The 12,500-nt window shown below is 35.6% G+C and overlaps 1 protein-coding gene across 3 annotated transcripts in view; it reads right to left on the reverse strand.

Moving 5' to 3' along the window:
- Positions 1-12,500, reverse strand: part of LOC145263095 (dynein light chain Tctex-type protein 2B-like) — a 254,270-nt gene that overhangs the window by 8,561 nt on the left and 233,209 nt on the right. The window lies entirely within an intron of this gene.

Here is a 12,500-nt window from a genome sequence, read left to right on the forward strand (position 1 = left end):
AGCTACACTGAATATTCTGCGTTTCATCCACTATAGGATTCGTCAGGCTTATATATATATATATATATATATATATATATATATATATATATATAACACATAACAATACACAGACATGCTCGTCTACTGGAAAACTGGGTGAACCATGTTAAACTGCAGATGTTCATCTGTCGTTCATAAACTTGAAGGCAATTTGCTGGTTTGTAATCGCGCATGAGATGGAGGAGGATAAGGGAGGTATGTAGTGATGAAATCCTGGGATGTGAAATGGTTGTCATTTGATAAGATTATCAGATGACATCCATCCCACATCACAGTGACTTATGTGAGCGTACCTAATAGCTGGTATGCTCGTTGTATATAAACACTGAACCATCATTGGAGTCATTTTAGAAGCCCAAAATATTTTGGATTCAAAATTTACATAAAAACACTTTTTACTTCAAATTTACATAAAAATGTCAGACACCAGGTCCATCCATAACCTTGAGCCCCTGAGGGAGGGGTATAGGCCATCTACAACTTTGTAGATTCTTTTGTAGTGAGTAGTTTTTTTTTTTTTTTCGGGGTGAGGGTGCTGGTCCCTATGCCCAACCTCTTCCAGAGGCACATACAACGCCTAGCCTTCCCAAATAGTCGTCCATCTGGTACTGGCCAGGCTCAACGTTGCTTAACTTCGGTGATCTGGTAAGAACCCGTGTGTCAAGGTGATTGTGCCGTACCAGACACCAAGTGCACTTTGAAAAATGTCAGACACCAAATGTACCTAGGAAAATGTCGAACGTAAAACATATATCGAAAATATTGGACACCAAGCGTACTTTGAAAATGTCAGCCACCAAACAAAGAATAAAACACGTCAAATAAAGGTCAGCAAGGCATTTGTGAGAAGCTCGACTATTGCCTAATGAAAACTGTAACTAGTGGGAGAGAAATATGTTACTAGCAGGACGTCCAGCATTGCCCAGTCCTAAGATACGCTTAAATATGATATTTTAATTCATGCAGATTACGTATTTATTATTATAGAGACAATTCTTGATCAATTATTATATTGAACCTAACATATAGATCAAACTAATAATATATATATATATATATACATATATATATATACACACACACATATATATTATTTATATGTATATATATATATATATATATATATATATATATATATATATATATATATATATATATAGACTCTGTCTATCGCCCGGCTTTCATACTCCTTCTTTGCCTATTGGCCAGGCGTAGAGGTGCTATCACAGGGACTCGCCTGAATCACCCAGTGGTTGACCTTGTTTCCTGACTAGGGCAATGAACGCCGCTTTTCCCCTCTCCCGCCACATCCCATCCCCCTAAACTGGACACAGTGGGGTGCTTCAGTACCATATATGTCGGTGCAGTTGGACTGGGTTGGCTTTGCCTAATGGATTGAGGGTACCGGATTGACAGTTCCTGGCTGCTGTTTCCGACTGATAGTACAGGTGCCCTAACTCTTTGGTAGCGCTTAGAGCGGCTGCTCCATCAACAGTTGTAAAATATCGGGATGTTTGTAGTGCCATGTCGCGCATGGAAAGGGACCCTGCACTCATCCCCGGTGGGCTTTCCTGAGGCCACAATCCTGTGGGTGAGGACAGCTGATGGTCTACTTGTATTGCATGTCTGGTATTCTGCACAACTACTTGTCCAGCACCCCCTCACTCACCCACCCTAACTGAAACTTTTAAATAAAATAAAATGAAATGACAGCTCAAGCAAAAGTTACGTTTAAACCAGGACCAAACCTAAAGAAAACCAACCTGCCTCCTCCCTTGAGGCTTGCATTTACTAATATCCGTGGGCTTAGAACTAACTTAGATGATGTTGAGTCATTTCTCCTTGTAAACACCCCGGATATCTTAGCATTAAGTGAAACTAACCTTCACTCCTCCATTCCCTCTAACCATTTTAACATGCCTGGTTATCTCCCACTCTACCGTAAGGACTCGAACAGACATATGCATGGACTTGGAGTCTATATTCGAAACACCCTCCCCCTAACTAGAGAAATAAAACTAGAATCAGAGGGCCAGGCCTTTATGTGCTTCAGACTAAATATGCAACACAATATTAGCTACTTGTATTTTCTCTACCGCTCTCCCTCAAACCAAGACTGTACCATAATAAACAAAGTCTCAGACAGCATAGATATAGCACTCTCCTTTGATACTAGCGCACAAATACATGTATTTGGTGACTTCAATGTCCACCACAGTAACTGGCTAGGATTCTCTAATCACACAGACGTAGCTGGTAGCGCAACACATAGCTTCTCTATATCCCATTCCCTATCTCAGTTGGTTACATTTCCGACACGTTTCCCAGACCAGCACGATCAACGTGCTTCACTTCTAGATCTCTTTCTGACAACGGTTCCCAATGACTGTATAACAAATGCCCACAGCCCACTCGGGAATGCTGATCACGCTGTGATAATGGTAGAAATCAGCCTAAATTCTCGCCCTAAAACTGAAGACCCACTACTCAAAACGAGGTATTACAAAAAGGCTGATTGGGAAGCACTCAGGGAGCTCATCAGAGATGCCCCATGGCAAAATATCTTTACTCTTCCAGCAGAACAGTGTGCAAATGAGACAACTGAATGGTTCAAAACTGCTATTGAAGCACATGTTCCCGCACGGAAATTCTATAGCAAGCCCCACTCTCCCCAATGGTTTACTTCTGCTTGTGCAGCTGCCATTTGTCAAAGGCAGCATGCGTTCCGCAGATTCAAACGACATAAGTCCAGCTCAAATAAACAGAAGTTTATAGAAGCTAGAAATAATTGTAAGAGAGTGATAGAGACAACTAAGACAGATTACTCTGAAACTACCAGAAAGTGCATCGAAGCACAGAAATTAGGAACCCGGGATTTTTGGAAAATCTACAACAGCGTAGTTAATAATGGGCAGTCAACTATTCCCCCATCAACAAACAATCATGAGGTTGCTTGCACGACAACTGACAAGGCTAATATGCTTGCCAGTCGGTTTGCCTCAAACTCCACACTGAACTCGGTACACCACTCACTCCCTGATTTTCCTCTGCGAACAGACGCCACACTTGACGATTTGAAAATCACCCCTTCTCAGGTACATGCTATTATAAAAAACCTAGACACCTCAAAAGCATGTGGACCAGATCTCATCCCGGCTGTGCTATTAAAAAAATGCTCTGCCGAGGTTGCTCCAGTTCTGTCCAAACTTTACAATAAATGCCTTAATGAATCTTGTTTTCCCGACTGCTGGAAAACCGCCTCTGTGGTACCAGTCTTCAAGAATTCTGGTGAAAGAACTGACCCACTAAATTATCGCCCCATTAGCCTCCTCCCGCTTTTCGCCAAAATATTTGAGTCCTTAGTTAATCAAGCCCTAGTCCAGCACCTAACAGCTGCTAAACTCCTGACTGACAAACAATATGGATTCAGGCAAGCCCGTTCAACAGCAGATATCTTAACTGTAGTTTCTGAACGTATATACCGTTTATTGGATAAAACAGGGGAGGGTAGAGCGGTGGCCCTTGATATATCTAAGGCTTTTGACAGGGTATGGCACGATGATCTTCTAAGGAAAATTAGATCATATGGAATCACTGGAAGAATTCATAATGTAATTAAATCCTTCTTAAGTAATAGAAAAATCAAAGTTGTCCTCGACGGACGTACATCTAAACAATATGACATAAATGCGGGAGTACCTCAGGGGTCTATCCTTGGACCTCTATTATTCCTGATATTCATAAACGACCTCCCTGATAAAATTGTTTCGGAGATGGGTATATTTGCCGATGACACCACTCTCTATAACAGATATGAGGGGAAAACAAATGAACACATATCCAAGGAAATGGCAGAAACACTAGAGGATGACCTGCAATCCATAGTGGAATGGGGACAAAAATGGTTGGTCACATTCAATGCTGCTAAGACTAAGCTTGTTTCCTTCAATAACTACAAGAAACCTTCTTTACCACTAATAGCAATGGCCAAGAACACATTGCCTGAAAGTACTTCTTTTAAACTCCTCAGCCTAACGTTTACAGGGAATATGAACTGGAATAGATACATTGAGAGCATTGCCAAGGCTGCTGCAAGGAAGGTTGGCTCCCTCTACCGTGCTAGAAAACTACTTACGCCTGACAGTATCCTATACCTCTATAAGGCAACCATTCGCCCATGTATGGAGTACTATTGTCACATCTGGGCTGGTGCATCTGCTGCTTGTCTCTCGCTCCTGGACAGGGTTCAAAAGAGAGTCGCCAACCTGATAGGTCCTGAACTGTCATCTAGGCTTCAACCTCTGTCCCATCGATGAGATGTTCTATCCCTCTGCCTGTTCTACAAATACTTTAATGATGAATGCTCTGACGAACTGCAAACACTTGTACCTCCCCGACGTAACTACCCCCGACAAACCCGACAAGCTACTAAGTCTCATCCCTTTACAGTAGAGATCCCTAGGTGCAAGAAAGCCTTTTACTCCAATAGTTTCTTCTCCAGAACTGCGGGTCTTTGGAACTCCCTTCCGGGATTCTGCTTTCCCAACTGCAATGATATGCAGAAGTTCAAGTGTAATGTTAACAAACATCTTTCTACTCTTCTCCCTTCATAATGACCCCGCTAATTAAGTCCCTAATAGTAGCCCCCTGCTTCAAAGTGGCACTGTGCCTTGTTTGGGGTGAAAATTGAATTTAAAAAAAAAAAAAAATATATATATATATATATATATATATATATATATATATTTAACTTGGGTGCCATCAGCTAGAATCGAAACCAAAACATACAACTCTCCACTCTTATTCCTTAGCCTCTGAGCCACGCCCATATGCATATCGGAAAGGTACCTCGAATATCATCTTTTTATTCGAATAGTTCTATAAAATATCTTTTCATTTTCTTTGCCTTACTCTTTTCTATATATTAATTGTTACCGACTAGATATTACTACATTTATTATTCTTCGAACATTAATAAAATTTTGTACTACAAAAATCTTTATATATATATATATATATATATATATATATATATATATATATATATATATATAAAATTTACCTGTCATCCCTTTTTTAAAAGACTAGTATGGGTATCCGGCGTTGCCCGGGTGTTTGGATGAGCAAAAAAAAATAAAAGTGATAGTAGGCAGGCAGGCACGAACCCATACTGTTAAGAAGGAAGAGAATGTGAAAAAAAAACAAAAAAAAAACGTGACGTCTTTGCTATTGCGCCCATCGCCAAACTGGAAGTGACGAATGTTTAAATTAATGCTAGTCCATCGAAAAGAGGGGAATGACTTTCGAAAAATATCGACGGAAAAAGCGACCACTCCTTGTAGAAAGTGACCAGTTGAGCGTGAAGGAATTAATGTTTTTTGCCAATTTTTCGATATATCTCGTCCGAAAAATCGAGCTTCAAAACGATACCAATCTCGTGAAAATCCGTCGCCCTTATCGAAAGTTTTAGGCAGACATACATACATACATACATACATACATACATACATACATACATAGATTTAAACAGACAGGTGAGATTTATATTATAGATGGAATCGGCCGATCACCGAATACAAGAAGCAAGCAAGGATGTCCGACGTGTCCACGGAGTTTATAATTATAAAGATTATTAAAAACAAAACATACTGTTTTAGATGCCTGTTTTTTTTTAATTATTTCCTAACGTTTTTAGCAAATTATGATGGAAGAATTTGTGATGTAAACAAACATAGTATTCTGCTTGAATCTTATAAGCTGTACAAATGCCAAGAAAATTCTTTATATTATAAGTTAATTTTGATGTTTGTCTAGCTTTACTGCAAAGGGATTCCTTTAATAGCAGAGATGTGTTTCATCTCCTTGCAAGTTGAATGAAAACATTCTCAGAAGAAAAATGGATATATTAATCCTGTCATTTAATCATCAGACCAACTTGGCTGTCATTTGAGTAGAAAAAGTATAACTGATGCAATCTTAAAATGGCCGAACAACGTTTTTGATTTTAACTTAATTGTTTATCATAAAAGAAATGTAAAGTGGTCGAACATAGTCGAGGGCGACCAAAAGATTCCCTTTTCAACAAGATGTAAAGGAGGATATCACTCCTTTCCCAGGATTACTCCACTTATCCTTGATTCTTACCTTCGAATGTTAAGTGCATAATGAGAAGGATATCAAGTACCAATGTTTTAGATTTTGGTATAATTCAACCGATAACTGAACCCCTGTCTGCCTTTTTTTATGATTAGAATTGGCAATTCCTATTTCAGGTCAAGAAATAATACTTTGGATTATTTGGAATATCTGTACTACCAATCTCATCATGCTCGCCATTTTCACGACCTTTCGACTGATGTTACCTCAGACCTTCTTCAGATGCAGACGGTTCTATACTGTAGGTGAAATGAATTATTACTTACGACTGACATGAAATTTTGAGTTATTTCAATTCAATCTTTATATATATATATATATATATATATATATATATATATATATATATATATATATATATATATATATATATATATATTAATAAAGGAAGTCCAAAACTATATTAGCAATGTATAAAATGTATTTATAATTACATATAATAAAATTATAATAATAATAATAAAAAAAAATTTTTTTTTAATTAAAAAAAAAATGTATGTATGTAAAAATATTTTTAACCTTTATATATCTAATTTTAAATAAATAAGAATGTAAATATACTAAATACTAATCATAGTGGGGACGATAAGTAGTTAAATGGATTAATCCTAATCTTATAAATACAAGACTGATAAATTAAAAAAATGTATCCATTTTAAATGTGGAAATTGATGAATCACACAGGTAAGAAATTCATTTTTATAGTATGGAAAGGTTAGTAACTGCAATTAAGAATAGGAAATTGGATCAAATGTTTGTAACATGTCTTCTTCCTAAGATTAAGGGTGGTGGTGTTTGATCAACACTGCTGGGGAGCCATGATGTAATATACTGTTTTGTTTTTAAATCCCGGAAACAGTGTTTCATGGTAAACAACTAATGATCCCTTGAAAAATAAATTATTGGTACTATAGTAAATTCGAGAGCGAGTTGATGCAGTGATTGCAGGTGATTAAATAACTTACTGACTAGATGGTTTTCTAATGAATGATAAAAAATATTTTTTGTATAGTTTTAAAGGTTAAAAACTTCAAAGACTATATATATTTATATATAAATATATATATATATATATATATATATATATATATATATAGTAATTAAATGGTAATTAGTAAAAACTATATATAATATACTAGCTTAAGATCATAACATTGAAATGGGTTTCAGCATTTTTATCCCAAACAACTTATTTCTTCTTTAATAAAAGCATTTTTCTAGAATAAAAGCAATATTTAATAAATACCATAATAAATGTACATTATAAGTTATCTCCACAAAGTGATATTTTTATAAATCAGAATTGAAAATCAGGAAAATGTGTGCCTATTTTCCGATGCCAAAAACGATTCCTTTAATTATCTTTTTTCTTTTTTCTTGTTTTTTTGATTCTGTTTAGCACAAAATCTTCCACTGTGATAGTAATAATAAAATAATAATTATTTTTTGGATTAAAACTATTAGTAAAGTTAAAAATCTGTAGATCACCCCCACCCTCCTCTCAACAAGTGTGTTTTGACCTTTGGGAGAATATATACACATGTAACGTATGTCTTTACGTTAATCGGAAAAAAAATTATAGTTAAATATTTAGAGATTTATAAAGAATTGAAATTGGAAATTGTATCAGAATCAGTAATTGTATTGGAATCGGGAAAATATGGAAATCGTCCCATAACTAATATATATATATAAAATTTTAGTCATTCAATGAATTTAAAAATTTATGACGTGAAATGTTTGAGTTTCATATCAAAGATTTTTATTATTCTATGTAAGACAAAGAGACAAAGAATACATTAGAAATATTTTAACTCCTTATCCTATAGGATTTCGATATCTACCATCTCTTCAGAGGAGAAAATATTAGCAAATAGTTATAATGGTTTACACCTTATTTGCTAAAGTCAGTGAGACATGGAAAATCACAATTAAAAATTGATTGAGTAATTAAAAGTCATAGAGTAAGGGAAGTTAACGAAAAGATATAAAAGTTTACATCCAAATTGCATGGTAAAATCCGAAGTGAATGTCCTTGAAAGCAGTGTGGTAAATTGATTGTTGGATAATTTTATTCTGAAGTATATATATATATATATATATATATATATATATATATATATATATATATATATATATATATATATATGACAAAAAGTTTATATTGCAGATTCCAAGATGTTGTCCATCTTAGCATTTATTTCTTTTGGCATGTTAAAATGTTCAATTCTTGACAGCACCTGTTTGGTAGCGCAGAATCATTCATATAATTATTATGTCAATTTTTTTTCAATCTAATTCTACCCTGACTAATCAGAAGAATAGGAACTAATCAACTTTTTCCAGATTTTTAGTGACTAGTAGTAGATGCACCAGCTCAGATGTAGCAATGATACCAAGTTTTTGGAATTTTTTAACAATCTTTTTTAACTTCATTCCACATCTTTGTTAAACAAGCAATAGAACGGACTTTAAGAAGTTATTAAATGTTCATGTATCTTCGCATAGAAAATAGCGATGGGACGATTCCAATATTTTTTTCCGATTCCAATGCAATTACTGATTCTGTTCTATATTCCTAATTCTGATACAATTACAGTTTCTGATTCCAATTTTAAAATTCTCACCTAAAAATGTAAAATTTCATTGGGGAGGGTGCATGAAGTCCGTGTCCGCTTTTAAATCTAACTGTAATTTTTTTTTTAATTTAACAAATTTCTTGATGGTTTTTCTTTATGTTTCCGAGATTTTGATGAACTCATTGTTAGGTTTTCATTTATATTTTGCACTTAATACGAAAATTAAGTTTTAACCGAAAAAAATAAATAAATAAAATAAATTTTAAATAAGTAAAATAATAGTTTTTAGAATAAATAATTAGTTTGGTTCGTTGTTTTTGTTCTACAGCATATCAACCCTTTTCGGGTCATTTAATATCGAATCCAGTAATTTGGGGACAAGTTTTTATTCTTCAAGTTCTTTATATTTTCAAACATTTATTCATGGAGTTTGGTTTGGTTGTTTTGCAGACGAAAATTGTTGTTTTTGTTTTTGACTTTGCAAAACATTATTGAGTCTTGTAAAGGTAAAGGAAAAACCGAATAAAATCAATGTTTGGTGTATTTTTGGTCAGGAAGCCAGTATCTTTAGACAGCCTGATCTGGTAGCACCAGATGTGCTAACAGTCCGAGCCGAAATGAACCTGGGAGCAACAGTACCTAAGGGACAACTTCACATTCCCCACAGTCCCCAAATGGAGCCTCACCACTGAATGCTTTTTAAGTTCACACCCAGGATCAAGAAATCAGGTTGAAATTTTTCCGATCCAGATATTCTAAAAAGTTTTGATTTTTCTGATTCTCAATTTCAATTAATCATCTCAACACTAATAGAAACACTAATAGAAACACTAATAAGAAACGTTATGTTAAAAGTCCAAAAGACAAGACGAGAAAAATGTCATTATGAGACCATAAGTCTGGACAAAGAAAATGTTATGGTCAGATGCACGCAGGTTAAAGGTCAAAGTAGGAGGTCTATGAGACTGATAGGGTTTGTATTATTATTATTACTATTATTATTATTATTATTATTATTATTATTATTATTATTATTATTATTTTACTCACTAGGAGTAGTCACACAAGCCATCTTCAAAGATTTCTCTTCAAGAACGACTTGTTATCTGGAGTCTAAGTGACAACAAGTTTCCTCAGATTTCCAGTACTCTCCACTACTTTCGATAACCTTTGCAGATGAATTTGCATTATCGCAACAGCCGCTTACCATTGGTTTCTCGTTAGCAGCGTCTATTGGTCTTTACTGGAATTTAGGTGGCAATAAGCCTCCCCAAGGTCCCAGTTCTCTTTGCACTCATCCAGGGGAGGTCTGACTAGTGCTTTCTCTCCTCGGTCTGTCCATCCTCCTTGACTCTGTTCACTTATTTGGTGTGATGCCAGTTTATGGTCACACACACACACACACACACACACACACACACACACACACAAATGTGGGGTGGAAGGAAGGGACGCAGTGAGGGAGTTAACTTACAATTAAACCGTTTCAGTTTTCATGATTCCATGTGATGTTCGTTTGCGTTTTACATCTGTAGCAGTTTCTGTATGTCCATTTTGTGTCTGTAGTTCACGTGTGTTAGTTTCCGCATTCAAGGATTTTCTTTAGTATTTCAACCGTTTTCATTATTGTTATCCGTTGTATCTTCTCAGCCTTCTCTCTTATTCCAATCTCTTTCATTCTTTTCTCAAAGTTTTTTCAGTAAAGAAATTAATTTCACATGACGATGTCAATAACCAGAAGCTAAACGTGTTTTTTTTGCACACCAATAAATGTGTGAATTGTTCACAGTTGTGAGAGATCATTAGGCAATTTATTATTACAAGTCCATCAGTCCGCATGCAGCAAATGATATTCACCATCATATTGTGGGAATCCAAAGATTCTATTGTGGCCATTGGTTTCTCAATATTTTTCTAGTCAGAATTATTCCTAGAAAGACGTCGAGTACTTACAGGAGTGATCACATGAAGGTTGCCAACATTTTAAGTGAAACTGATTTTTGTGGCACAAACTGGATTCGAACTTGGGAAACCCAGGTCGTCGATCCATGTTGTTAACCATTGAACCACTGTCACCTCCTGGAAAACGGTATTATGAGTTAATACCTGACGAATTTTATTATGATTATGTACGCAGTTGTGAGTATAAATTCTGTGAGGTTAGTAAAGTTTGTTTTATTATCAGGAAGTGAGTCCATTTTTAAAGATGCCAACATCTTATGAAGTTGTCCAATAAAGTTCCCGGGTCGATGAGATTAATAATTCAAAGAATTCAAGATTTTGATTAAAGAAAATGTGACAAATGAGAGATCCTACGTCAACGGCGATTAAATTAGCTAGTGTGGATTTTGGCAAAGGTCACACTTAGTGCATTTCATAATAATCTTAACCTGCAAACAGAGATGGGTGACGTAAAGTCAGGCAGAAGGCAGCAGGTTAAATGATAAACAAAACAGTCGAGCAATGACGCATGGCATCATGTTTTAAAACTGAAGCTTTGTTGTTTTTTTATGTTTATGTTGCAACTATGTTGTTTTGTTTTTTTCAAATTAGTCTCTCTGTGGAAGCCGTGCAAATGAGACACCAGCAATAATGTGTCTAAGGTCTCTCTGTACAAGGGGTTTGTCAATACAACCTGGCATAAAGATACATTTTCATACAAGTAAATCCTGACCAAATATTCAAAATCACATTTCGTATTCACAGCCCAAATAAGATCTTCTCAGCATGGATAACCCACATTGACTTTTACAAGGAATGGTGCACTTTCTCCAAGTGATATTACCTTAAGTAACAGCATGAAATTAAATACCTCCACCAGACTACAGGGTGGTCAAAAAGTCAGGTAACATGTTAAAGGTAGAAAAAACAATATGATCCATTATAATCTTATATAGGGATCTTACCCCTCCTGATTTCTGGCTTTGGGGCTATGTAAAGGATAGCGTTTATGGCAAGAAGCCTGATACAATAGCGTCTTTAAAGTTATTTATTGAAGAGGAGATTGCGATGTTACCTGACTTTTTGACCACCCTGTAGATGAATTCTCGTCTTGGAATCCAGTAAGACCAAGAGACTACAAGAAAGATATACTATAACGTATTAAAATGGTCGATTGGGTAGAGGAGGATTATTTCCTCAACTTCTCACTGATTGAAATGTAAAGGAGAACTTTAATGGAATATTTGAATATCCATGTATCTTATATATTTTTTAAAACATTATATGTGTGTATATATCAATTAATGAAAGACACTAGAATCTACAGTAAGCGCTTGAAAAAAAAAACGTATATGTTTGTTTGTTTGTGTGTGTGTGTGTGTGTGTGTGTGTGTGTGTGTGTGTGTGTGTGTGTGTGTGTGTGTGTGTGTGTATGTGTGTAGACAATCCAGACAAGCAGTTTTTCCTTTCACCCCGTCCCATACCATTGGAACCATAATAAAGTTATGATTCCAATGGGAAGCATCAGCTTTTGATCAGAAGATTCCACTTAGCGTATCATCTACATCTGTTTATCAGTCTCTAGGTGTATGTGTACGTATGTCTATAAATGTGTGAGTGCGTATTTTGTGTGTGTACGGGTACGTGTAGAAGCATATGTGGGAGTGTGCGGGTGTACATGCATGTACGTTTATATACGCGAGTGTGTACGTGGGGTGCGTGGGTGTCCAATTCAACATTTATGAAAGACTTGGTTTTGAATAGAGGCCACAGAAGTTGCTG

The sequence above is a fragment of the Euprymna scolopes genome, chromosome 38 (genome assembly GCF_053919585.1).
Source record: "Euprymna scolopes isolate OS-2025 chromosome 38, ASM5391958v1, whole genome shotgun sequence".
Taxonomy (NCBI): domain Eukaryota; kingdom Metazoa; phylum Mollusca; class Cephalopoda; order Sepiida; family Sepiolidae; genus Euprymna; species Euprymna scolopes.